Genomic DNA, 14,096 nt, shown 5'->3' on the forward strand with positions numbered 1-14,096 from the left:
AAAAAAAAAACTATAAAACAAGTAATTAAGAATATGGATATGTACCTCTACAAAAAATTCTCAGGACTATGAAATATGCTGGCATTTCTACAATAAAATAAAATAATGTCCTTAAAATTGCAATAGGGAACATTTGCTAAATAGAGTAAATTTAATTAGCTCTAAAATTCCTATCCATAAAATTTCATGCTTCTCATTTATCACTTTTCTATCACTTTTAATACTGATACTCATAGCTGCACCCATTCTCAAGAAAAAAAAAATGCTAGTTTATAAAATCACAGTTGTCAATCAAAAATTTTTAAAAAAATTCTCAAACTCACTGTCACATAATTATTTCACATTCTAAGTTACTACCGGATCCAACAACAAAGAAACAAATGGCCCAATTAAAGTATGGGCAGAAGAATTCACTAGAAAACTTCATTACAGAAGACATTCAGACATATGAAAAAATGCCCAAAATAACTCATTATAAGAGAAGTGAAAATTAAAACTACACCTTAGATACTACCTCATCCCTGTAAGAATGCCACTGCAGAAAGAATGGAATTATGAATATTAATGGTGGATGTTGCAGTGAAAAAGGAATTTTCATCCACTTATGGTGGGGATACAAGTTGGTAGAAGCTTGATACAAGCTGTGGAAAATGGAATGGAAATATCTCAAGAAAATTAAAATGGAAATTCCATTTGACCCACCAATACTGCTATTAGATATTTATCCAAATAACATGAAAAATTTAACATAAAATTTACATGTACATATATAGAAGCAGGTTTTACATTTGCCAAATCATGAAACCAACTCAACTCTCCTTCAAAAGATTAATGCATGGTGAAACTGTGGAACATTTATTCAGTGGAGTATTACAGAGCTGTGAAGAAATATGAAGTGGTGACACTTGACATGGCATTGATGAACACTGAGGTGATTACGTTGAATAAAATCAGCCAAAAAATGATAGATTTCACCCCAAAACTAATGACAAACTCTAGAAGAACTAGATTTTCAACACTCCAAAAACTAATGACAAACAAACACTAGAAGACTAGATTTTCAACAATGCAAAAAGGTGTAAGAGGGTATAGAGAAAAGGTTACAGGGGATGGAGCACTGAGAGGTTGGGGCATGAGTATGGGTGGTTGGTTAGGTGGAAGCCATAAACAAATAAAAAAAAAAAACCCTCAAGAATGAAGAAGCAATGTAATAAAGTATCATTTGCTACAGAACAATAAAACATATTATGCAATTACCAGACATGGGAAACAAAACTCAGGGGATATACATACATGTGTGTGTGTGCATACATGTATGTGCATGTGTCATCTATCATCATCTAGCTTTATCTTCCAGAAGTCAGCCAGCTCTCTTTTTTGCTTATACCTATCTTCCAATTAGCTAGATACGAATAATTGAGCCTTAACCCGTAACTTCTCAATAGCTTTTGATTAGTCATAGATTCTGTAGCTCCTCCTCTTTTGAAACATTTAAAACAAATGTTCAAAACAGGCATGAACACGTGACACTCAAATGACTTCTTGTGAACCTACATTGACCTCAAATATGCCTTTTCCTCAAATAAGTTTGTTAAAATTAAACTGCTTAAATAAAACCAACTTCAGGAAAAGGACTGTAACAGCTAGGATAAGCTATATAGTTTTAAAATGGGTACCAATTTTCAAGGCTTCAAACACTAGTAATCCCCTATTTGAGAATGTATTGTCAGTGTAAATAAGTCTGAAATTGAAAATGCTCAATTTGGTCTATCATATTAGACTGAGTGACCTGAATAATGCATTCTCTTGTATTGTGTATTGCAGTGATATTCTCAAAGCCTTAAGCGTCCTCAGCAGTCAAGATGTAGGTGTCCTTGTGATCTTCCAATTGACTTTTCCAATATTTCAGCAATTATCCTTCCAAAAGTTGGACAATTGCACTCTCTGTACAATCTTTATAGAACCTGTATTGCACATTGTCACATAGGGCAAGGGTTACATTTCAAACAATTATTTAAACTGAGTGGTGATCAATATTGCTGTTGTCTCTTCATGTAAGTGAAAGAAATGACATGTGTAACTTAAGACAACATCCCTGGGTGCAGACTGTTTTAGAGATATATCATAAAAGTAGACAGGCTAAATGACACAAATCAACCTATCATATCAGGATCTACAAATACTCAGTAAGTTGGAAAATTCAGGCTCACTTTCTTTGAGTATAAGGTGTATTAAAAACTGTTTTAAGAACACAGTTCTGTCCATTAAATCAAGAACATAGTGTAAATAGAATTTCAAGTTCATGTAATGTTCAAGGAGAGAGTCTATGCAGAAACATTAAATTAGTCAGAAGGGCTTTAACCATCCAAACCTTGTGTACAGGTGTGACTGGTTTGCCATATGGATGCTATCATCTGGTTTACCTGCCAAGTGTAATCCTATGGCAGAGATCAGGCTATCAAGCCTGGTATTCCAGACTTGAACTGATTAAGATCAGAATTTCTTTCAGATTGCATCTTTACCAAATTAAGTCCAGAGCTCTGACTTAACATGTAGTTTAACAGCAGGAATGAAGTGGGCAGCTCAGGCTCAATAAATTATTGTGTTTGTTTGGAATGTTGCATATATCATTGGAAAAATTAACATTTTGTTTTATATTCATTAGTTTACCAGCATTTGTTCTGTTACCTAAATCAATGATCCTGACTTTGAATAATTCCTTATTATCTTGGGTGTGTCTAGTTAGTCATACCTTTGTTTAGAATATCTTTAAACTTCTACATCAGCAGTAGGTACTTTTAGAATAAGAAATTATACACACATTGCCCCTACTGGTTTAGAAAATTTCAAAAATAAAGGAAGTTGCTGAAAAATTCAAGTTCAGCCATGATGCTAACTCAGTATAGGAATTTCCTTGAAAGTTGGGAGAACTGATGAAGTGAACAGTGGTTTATGAAAAACTGAGCAGATAGCTGAAATACAAGCATAGATGTTAAATAATCTCATATTTGGAATCCCAAATGATAACATGTGACACATGTTATCATTATAATTACCATAACTCATAAATTTCAATAATTTCTTATTCATTTGGGAAACAATGAAATTTCATATAAAAGAAAAATCACACACATGAACTAGAAAGATAGGATATGAGTTGCATCTAGAAAGTAGATTATGGCAAAGTGGTGTTATACACAGGTAAACATAACACCATATCTCACTTTTTTCTTCTCGAGAAACAGACTTAATGGAGAGTCTTTAAGCAAGCAAAAAAAAAAAAAAGGTATATAAATATTATTTGAAAAATACTTGAACATTACTGTATGCTAGAAAATAGTAAAAAAACTATTAGTTCCACCAGGTTAACACAGCTAATATTTTACTTCCGTGCATACCATTTCAGCATTTTTTTATTATCCATATACAATTTTTACAAAATTACCATCGTTATGCACTTTCATATTATATTATAATGCCTTTTTCACTTAACAAGTCATGTTCATTTTTCTCAATAGTGCTACATAATTTTTCTAATTACCACTTCTAATAGGCACATAGTTTTTCATTAGAAAGATGTACCATAATTTACAATTTAATTAACTATTCTTCTACATGAGCATTTCAATTGCTTCCAACAGTTCTACATTATAAGTAATGTTTATGTGTCATTATGTATATAGTTTCTTTACATTTTTATTAGAATTCTGAAGTAGTGATAACAGGTTAAAAAAATGAACTATCTTTTGGCATGATACAAGTTGCTGTGGATTTTTTTCCCACAGCATTGGGAAAAAATATATATTGTTTACAAAACTATATATAATTTGAGGATTATGGCTTCATATCTCAACATGTGCACAGCCTCCATTTATCCTAGTAAAATGTACCTTTACATTACTGATTTCTCTATAACTTTGTTAGTAAGTGCACATTTGTTTAAGAAAGACTTTTGTAAAGAAAATTAAGTGAATGGTGCATTAGTTGAGAGCCAGTATTAAAAACTGATCAACATGAGGAAAGTGGTAGGAAGTGTCAATGGGAATAACAGTCATATCTGTTTGCTACTATTACATTCTTTTCATGGGACAGATATGCGTCATACTCAAAATTCCAAATAATTTACATTAATTGTGTAATTTAATCAAAAGGCAACTTTAGGAAATAAACTACATTATAAATTCTGTTTTGGAGATGAAGTCTCCGAAACAGAAATTAGGTAGGTAAGATAAACAACTTTTGAGTAGCAGATTTAGGATGTAAAATGCAGTAATTTAGGAACTGAGGGCACAGCACAGCCAGTTTCCTTACTTAATACAACAGTCCCACTCCTGCCCCCTATCCCATCATGCCATACGATATCGCCCATACTACATTATTTTTCAGTCCTGGCTGAGAAGATACATACAGATTTACATACAGATTGCACACATGTATGCATATAGACTAGGCAGAGTATTCAATCCCAGGCCAGTGAGATAACAGACGTATGTCTCAGCAGACATCTCCTGTCTCACCAGAAGCTCCTCTCAGCAGTGTAATTCAGTAAATCTACTTGTTCTGCTCCCTACTCTGTATCTGGTGAATTCTCTCATTCGTCTGCACCTTTGGTCTACACCACAATTTTATAAACATAAACATTGGGATGTATACCAGTAATGAGTCCACTCTGATCTAGATTTTACGTCGCTGTAAAACAATTATGGTAGATATGATTCTTGCCTCCATTCTGTGTGCCCAGCTTTCATTTTTAGTATACCTTCAGTCTTCTGGATAATCAATACCATATACTTCAGAAGCACATTGTAGTAACTTCTGTTTCCTCAAATGTTTTTAGTTAAACCTTCCAAATTTACAGTTTTCTTAATTTTATATTCATCTTGGACTGATTCATTATTCAAAATGTAGTTAAAATAGTATGTAATCTTCACCTCCTTCCATCTAAATTAAGGAAAGGTCTAATTGGTACTTCCTTAACTATCAAATACAGAGTAATTTTTCCCCCAAACATCCTTATTTTTCACCCTCTATTTCAATACATAATTATACAATGCTTATATTCAACAATTATTAAACTTTTAAACTTTTTTTTTTTCTTTTCAGACAGTTTGAAATTTCCAGGAGGGTAACACAGACACATTGTTATTATCATATTTTGCAGATCCCAGCACAGAAATTTTTGAATATTAAATAAAAGGTATTCAGCAAGCTCTTGTTAATTGTTTTTTAGCTATGTATTATTCTTTAGTTTCTTATATTTAGGAGGTTTTTAAGGTAAATTAAAATATACCATCTAGTAATAAAAATGTCGTATTACGGGGCCCTCCCTGGTGGCGCGGCATATTAAAGCACAGCACTGGGGGGGGGAGGGGGCTAAAGCCATTTCTACGTGAGTTTGATTCCCGCCTGCCCCAGAGGTGACCACATGGCGCAGGAGATCTCTCCTGACCCGCCCGCTGCTCCCCTCAGCAGTGTACTTTGTGGATATGCCTGTTCTGCTCCCCACTCTGTCTCTGGTGAATCCTCTCACCGCCCCTGCACGCCTGGCCTGTACCCCAGTTCTGTATGGGAAAACAAATAAATCTTAAAAAAAAAAATCTTAAAAAAAAAAAGTCCTGTTACGTTATGGTACTGACAGGCAAAGCAAGTGTTTGTTATAAAATTAAACTGTTACAGATACTAGTGTGTGTATATAAAATCACCATATTATTATTTAATAAATAATTTTTGTGCACATGAAATATCTGAATTTTATCTTACATTCAGAAATTTCAAATTTTATTCTTATGAATACCCTGCCATTTACTTATGCATACATATTTAAGTTTGATTACACATACATACACTAAAAATAAAGTCTTTCTTCTACCATTGCACTTATTCTTTCTTCTGCAGTGCACTGCAATTTTAATGGAAAAGCAATATGCAACCTTTGGAAATTCATTTAAAGAATGATTTGCTAAATTCCATTGATATAAGCAGGCTCTGAGAACATTTTTTTATTAACTTATTTTTTTAATTTTCTTACCTCATTGTTCATTTGTGTGCAATATTTGATTATTCTCCTTATAATTCCCATAACTCACCACCACCATGGCATCTATGAACTGTCACCACAGACCCTTGTGCTCTTCCCTCACAGTTTTGAATCTTCTCCCTCTCCTTCCCCAGCTGGATGCTTCAGATCTATGGTTTATGCTTGTAGCAAGTTTTGTATTTAAACTTTTATAAGTTGTAATTATTTTCTATGTCCCTGCTTTAGGACACTGTAAACTGATTTCTACAAAGGGAACACCTCTTATTTCAGATTCTGATCTTTGACGGTGCAAAAAAGTATTAGTTCCATTCTTGAGTATAAATCTGAACAAGTTTTCTGTAAAATAGCATTACATCATACTTTTAATTTTTATTAGAGGCATTGAAATATCAATAGTTGTTATAATGAATATAAAATACTGGTCTCTGAATTTTTGCTGATTGTTGAAAACTACGCTACGTAGTTGAACTTTCAATGTTGGGTTCACTATTTTTCCTCTTTTCAAGTTGATTATTCAACTTACATCAAGAGACAGTTTTTATGCATGTAATGAGCACTCTAAGTCATTATGAACAGTATCATTTGATCACATTTCTTTGGCGACAAAGTAATCCAAAAATTTCATCATTTTGTGTGTGTGTACATGAAAAGCTTTGATTGACAGGAGAGCGTCCTTGTAAATGATGGTCCTTACAGAGTTAAAAAGAGTAGATCATTTTCCTCAGTTAATTTACATAAGAGGACATGTTTCTTATGATATGGCATGTAACAAATGGCAAAAACTGGGAATTCTATTTGAATATATAATATTTAGTAAGAAGAATAATTTGTGGCATAAAAATATATGATATTCAGGGCTCTTCCAATGGATTAAAGCACTACATTATGAAGCTCTTCAAAGCCACTGCAGCAAGAGTTCGATTCCCCAGGAAGCTGACCCATATGATATGGCAGACCTCTCCTGACCTGCCTGCTGCTCCCCTCAGCAGTGTATTTCAGTCTATCTGCCTATTCTGCTCCCCGCTCTGCCTCTGGTGAATCCTCTTACCCACCACACCTCTGGCCTGTACCCCAGTTCTGTAAGCATAAATAAATAAATCTTAAAAAAAAATGTGATATTCATAGTATATTAATAATATAAGCATTTGCTATTTTCAGATATATCTATGTATATATATATAGCATGTATTATTATCATTATATGTGTATATTTTTACTTACATAGCTAATGTACAAAATAGTTTGCTTGTCTCCAATTGTTTTTGTTTCCTGTCAATTTCATTTAAAAGATTACAGGAATGGATTCTTCATCTAAACTTGAAAGTGCCCTTCCTATCTTGTGTATTCAACATAATATATGTAATTTAATTGTATTTGTTACTTAAAAAAAATCACAGAGTAGGTGGGTTGCTGACCAATGTGTAGGTATATTAAATACAATTTGAAAAGTAGAAAACATTAAATTTTGAGATATTTCATATTACTAAAAAATATATGTATTATGATAAAAATATGGCTGTATTGAGTGTGGGTGTCTTTGTACACACACACTTAAACATATATTAAATTGCCTCATCTGATTATACACATTTATTTGCACAGATGTATATGAACATATGTATGTTTACTTGTAATATAGATTATATCTTCATGTACACAAACATTCTTTTGCTAGCTAATTGATTTTTGTATTTTCCTGGTAAATAGTACAGCAATATCTTAGGAAAACAATAAAACTTTTAATTGTAGATCTCTAATCTACATAGAAGTATATGTACCCAGGGGGGAAAAAAATTCCAAATAGCCTGCAAGGTAGCTTAATTCTATTTCCTTTTTTTTTTTAATTAAGATTTATTTACTTGTGCATACAGAACTGGGGTACAGGCCAGAGGCTCAGGGGTGGTGAGAGGATTCACCAGAGACAGAGAAAGGAGCAGAACAGGCAGATCGATGAAGTACACTGCTGAGGGGAGCAGCAGGCAGGTGAGGAGAGGTCTGCCTCGCCATATGGTCACTTCCGGGGCAGGCGGGATCGAACTCATGCAGAGGTGGCTTTAGCTTCTCAGTGCTGTGCTTTAACCCGCTGCACCACCAGGGTGGGCCTAATTCTATTTCTAATAGTAACGTAACATCTAATATCTGTCTTAGCATTAAACACTGATGTAAATGAGCATAGACTGACTTTTGAGTTAATGCCAAATGACCAGGAACAGGCCTTGACAATTAGATCACTGCAAACAAAAAAGTGAACAATTTATAAAGGCTTCCAAGAGAAATTGGTCAGGAAGTTTCTAGCTCATGGAAAGAATTTCAAATTCTGTTCTTTTATTAAGTTCTACTCTGAGGTAGACAATTTCCAAATAGCACACCTGATAAAATAACTTAGGTAACAGATATATTGTATTTGTATATGTCTTATACTTCTAATTTACCCATGTGAATACTGAAGGTATATTGTTGATGCTTAAATTTAATCATTGAGGAATATATACTATATCATGAATTCAACTGAGCTGGGAGAGAGAAAGCTAATCTACCAAGCTTCCAAATAGCCTATTTGGGCAAAAATCCAAAGATGGAAAAGGTACCTAAATAGCTATGATGGTACGAGGAAAAGGTTACATCCAGAGGGGAAAAAAAGCAGCTTTTCTATTTTCTACTTCCCCTGTGGAGCACTGTACCAGTGGAAGGTAAAACAGATTAGCAAAAATCTGGAGGTCATCTCACAGTTACGGTGACCAAAAAGTTTTGTCGATCATGGGTTGAAAGCAGTGTGAAAGGGGAGGCTCCTGAGTGAAAAATTATTGGGTATATAGAGTGCAGAAAAGCATTAGTACAAGGTTCCCCCCCCCCTTCCTTCACTCCACAAAGGAATTTCAGCGGAGATATCTACAGGGGACTCAGGTGGAAGGCCTCAGATAAAGAGATCTAGAAATGAAGTCACAAGGGTTCAGACCAAGGAATACAAATTATACATAGTAAACATGTATCATCAACAAGAACCTGCGCCCTTGACTGCAACTCCTTGCAGACACTGGAATGCACTGGTTGTGCATCAAGGATGTGTAAGGAGGGTGGCTACTCCGTCCCCCACGGGGCCTGCTGGGTAAAACTCAAATCACGTATGGACAGGCTTGAAAAGTCACACAGATTTTTAACCAGGAACTGGACCACATGCTATTATAATAGAATCATTCATTTTCCTTTTAATATTCACAACAGCCCATGTGAGTAACTATGCTTCATAGATGAAGAAACTGAGGGTTACATGTTAAATAATTTACTTTGGGCTACCGACACATTAAATATAAGAATGAGAGATTCCCTGAGTATAAGTCTCAAATTCATACCCTTATATTTGTATGAGAGAAAACATTTAACCTCTACAAGCTTATGATTTTTGGTTATTTCTAATAATTAAATAGAGTTCAGACAGCTCAAAGGATAAAAAATCATACACATTTGTTTAATATAAATTTTACATGACATGAGTATGTTTATAAGGAAATGAAGACTCAAAGAATAACAAAACTTAAATGCCTTACACTAGGTAGAACAATAAAGAAAATTACAAAAAAGTAATTTATGTGCTGAGTTTATTAGGAAAATAAGAATTATTTTAACAAGGAAAGTTTGTACTGAATCTTTTTGGTATCAACTTCCCTTATTTGGCAATAAGAATACTTCCTTTCACATTAGAATTTCATCTCTGCTTTTAAGAAGAACTATCAGAATGTTTTTCTTGTATCTGCTAATTTTAATGGCTTTTATTTATTATTTAAAATTTTTATTTTATTTATGAACAGAAAATGGAATGCTGGTAGGAGGGGAATGAGAGGATTCACCAGAGACACAGTGTGGAGCAGAAGTGGCAGATCTACTGAAATACACTGCTGAGCGGAGCAGAGGGCGAGACAGGAGAGGTCTGCTGTGTCTTGTGGGTCAGCTTCCAGGTTGGAGATCCAACTAATGCTACAACAATTGGCAATAAATAGCTTGATCACAGCATTGAGACTTTAACTCCTGCACCAACAGGATGACATTGTTTTTAAGCAGTTCTAACTCAAAATTGTCAGCATATTAGACTGACAACAAGATGCTGATGTCCTAAAATCCTCATAATATATACTATTTCCTAATTAATAAAATTTCAAGTAACACAAGATTCATGAAAGGAAATCAAGTCCCTTTGTTCTCTTGTCCATTGCTTCCTTTCCTTGTCTACCATTCTCAGTTTCACTCTACCAATTTGTCTAATTTTGTAAATTTACTCCTTAGTCCCCTACTCTGTTTTAAGTGGTGAGAGACAGGTGCAATTCCTGTTTTCATAGCCTTATTTTACATTTTCTCTTTTTGTTGGCAAACAGAACAATTAAATTACTTGTGTGAATCCTTCCTCAGTTCCTGTTTTTCATGTTATATTATATTTAACCTTTTAAGTATTATGTATTTTTAATCAAAGAGGAAATTGGATAGAGAGTGGCAGTAATGGCCATGCTATATCAAAGCAGATATAACTGTTTCATTTTATATACTACATTGGGGAGGTAGCTTTTTCTGTGGGAAATCAAACAAAATCTAATGAAACAATTTCATCTTCTATAATCAAACTCTATGATGAGTAAGTGTGAAGCAACAGATGTTGAAAATACCAGAAGTCATGGCAATTCTGTGTGTGAGGTCATGGTATCCAAGAACAATAAAAATATTTAAGAGTGGTTTATAACTATGTTTGTTAACTCAAGTAATTTAGAAAATAAAAGAGGCCCAGGAGAAGCACTTTGTCTGATTATCTTAATGGGATTTTTTTTTCAAACCTGCTTTAATATATAGTCTTTGCAATAACATAGATGATATAAATATTATTTTCAATTTAACATGATAATTATGAAGAAATTGAGGCTGATTCTGTTGAAATAATTTGTCCATTGTCACCAAGCATCTGTCATAAACAGATAATAGCTCAGATTGCTAGGCAAGATCCTGAATTCTAATCACAGTACATATTAAAATTTTCCCAAAAATAACCAAGTCCTTACTCTGTAAGAGTTGTACACAGAATAAGTAATTTATTCTTTAAACAATTATTAGAAGAGAGTGGACTCTGGACCCTCCTGGTGGCACAGCAGGTTGGAGTGCTACACTGCGAAGCTAAGCCAAGTCCTGGGCACTTCAGTGCGAGTTCAATCCCTGCCCCAGAGGTGATCCACATGGCAGGGCCGAGCCCTCCTGTCTTGCTCACTGCTCCCTTCACCAGTGTACTTCGTCTATCTGCCTGTTCTGCTTCCCACTCTGTCTCTGGTAAATCGTCTCACCCCCTGCACTTCTGGCCTGTACCCCATTTCTGTATGCATAAATAAATCTTTAAAAAAAAAAAAAAGACAGTGTGCTCATTATACTGATTTTACTCAGTAGCTATCTACTAAAAAACAGGCTCTATTCTTTTGTGTCTAAAGATTTAACTACCAAATGAATCTGTTTCTGAGAGGATCAGTTTTAGACTTGTTGAATTGTAGCATAAGTAAAATTATCCACTGTATTTATCCATTTGGAAATGTGACATGAAATTAGTTGATAACTGTGGTGGACTAACATTAAAGTTTTCACTTAGAGAGATGTAATTTTAACCCTAAAAAAAACAAAACAGTAAGCTAACGAGGCAGAAAGGGGTTATAGTTTCATATACAATCAAAAATACTCTTCCAAAGCTATAAAAAGCAACCACAATCCCCTATATGTTAAAGATAAATATGATGAATTTATTTACAAAAAGATTTCCAGTGCCTAAGTAAACAATAGAAAGTGTAATTCAGCAGATGCAGCATTCACTAAACCGATATAAAATAGAATACATGTACGAAAATTCGAAATGAAAAATCAAAATAATTTTCCCCTAATATTTTCATCACATTTTTAGAAGAATGCTTATTTAGGAGACACATTAGGAAATCAAATTCTTGTGAGCACAGGGCTTAATACCTTGTGCATACTTATAAATTTGGGGTTTTGGTATATTGTAAAAGTAATTTCCTTTCACAACTCCTATAATCCTAAACTAGGGAAATTCAGTACCGTTTCTAATGTCTTTAACAGCTAATGCAACAATAATTTGAGGATTCAACCGTAATAACCTTAGGGACATTATGTTGAATTTATCTTTATAATTTTAAATATTGAATTTGATACTAAGCTTGTAAATACCTAGAAAAAGTGCCAAAACAGAATCAAAGAGGGGATTTTTATGTGAAATAAAGTCAATTTAACAATAAGCAATTGTGTACTTCAGACAGTACTTTCAATTTTCACATTATCAATTACTTGAGAATTAAAAATTTAGTTATTTACAATCATTGTATCTACTATGATAAAAAGAGGAACACTTTATTAAGATGAATAAAGTGTCATCAGAACTATGTCTCATTTACCACTTCAACCTTTTTTTATAAGTTACACATTTTTTAACACAGTCCATGCCTATATAGTTTTTCTTCACATAGATATTATGATAATAAAAGTAAAGTCTTTGAAAACAAGAATTTAGTCTTATTGCCATCTGTACTTGGATAAGTCAGTGTTTAAATGGGCTGTTAATTAATCTTATCCAATACATACAACAGTCTATGAAATGTTACTGGAAAAGAAAAGGTAAGAAAGAATTGTCACAAATGTTTCTCACATTATTTCTTTCAAAATCCACATATTCTCCATTAGATGTGAATCTCTTTGAATTTGAACATTGTGTAAGTTTAAAAATAATACTACAAAATTCTGGATATTTTGTTCATGACTACTTACAAAAATATGTGTCTGACACATTGCCAGTGCTACAAAAAGACTTGTTAACTGAATGGGTAAATATTATCAATCTGTGTTCCATTTAAGAGAAAGCTACTCTGGTAATGGGATTCAAAAGAGAAAATAACAAGAGTTGAGAGGAATGACAAAGGACCTATTTCAAAAAGTTACCTAGGACTATACCACAAATTTCAATCAATTGAAACAAAAATGCTCATCAAATTAATCAAACTGATAACAATTCCTAAAAATTCCCATCATTCAAGTTAACTTTATTTTTTTGACAAATTATAATTTTCATATCAATCCTTATTTCTATTTCTGTTGAAACAGTACTATGTATACAGTATTTTCCTTTTTAGTTTTGTGAAATAAATCCAGTCTTTTCTATATTGTTCACAACTATTTACATTCCATAAACTATTAGTAAAGGTCCTCTTTATCTGCATCCTCTCCAGAAGATGCTGAGTTCTTTTTAACATGTGTCATTCTCATGGGTATGAAATAGTATCTCATGTGATTTTAATATATAGCTCCCTTAATAGAAGTGACAATGGTAATTTATTCATAGATGTATTCATTTTCTGAATATCCTCTTTGGTACATTATCTGCTCATATTTTGTGTCATTTATTAATTGGGTTGTTCATGTTTTTTTTTTTTTTTAAAGATTTATTTATTCATACAGAACTGGGGTACAGGCCAGAGATGCGGAGGGTGAGAGGCTTCACCAGAGACAGAGTGGGGAGCAGAACAGGCAGATCCATGAAGTACACTGCTGAGGGGAGCAGCGGGCGGGTCAGGAGAGGTCTGCCACGCCATATGGACCACCTCCGGGGCAGGCGGGAATCGAACTCATGCGGAAGCGGCTTCAGATTCTCAGTGCTGTGCTTTAACCCGCTGCGCCACCAGGGAGGGCCCAGGTTATTCATGTTTTTACTATTGAGTTATGTAAGTTTATCCTGGATCTCAGATATTAACTCACTGTCAATCATTTATGGTGTGAATATATTCTCCCATTTTATAAGACAGAAATCCATAAACTTTCAGCAAATAGTAAATGCCTGTGTGAAAAAAATGATATATATATATATATATATACCCTTTACCATTAAAATGTATTCTGTGAATGCAAAGCTTATTCAGTAAGATCAGAGTGCCCATAAAACTAAAGTAAATTGATACAGAAATAGTAATTTGATTTAATTCAAAAATAAACCATGTTAAAACTTAAAGGAAACTTGGTATAAAGGAATTTATTCATC

This window comes from Condylura cristata, unplaced genomic scaffold (genome assembly GCF_000260355.1).
Source record: "Condylura cristata isolate star-nosed mole 26May11 unplaced genomic scaffold, ConCri1.0 scaffold00010, whole genome shotgun sequence".
Taxonomy (NCBI): Eukaryota; Metazoa; Chordata; class Mammalia; order Eulipotyphla; family Talpidae; genus Condylura; species Condylura cristata.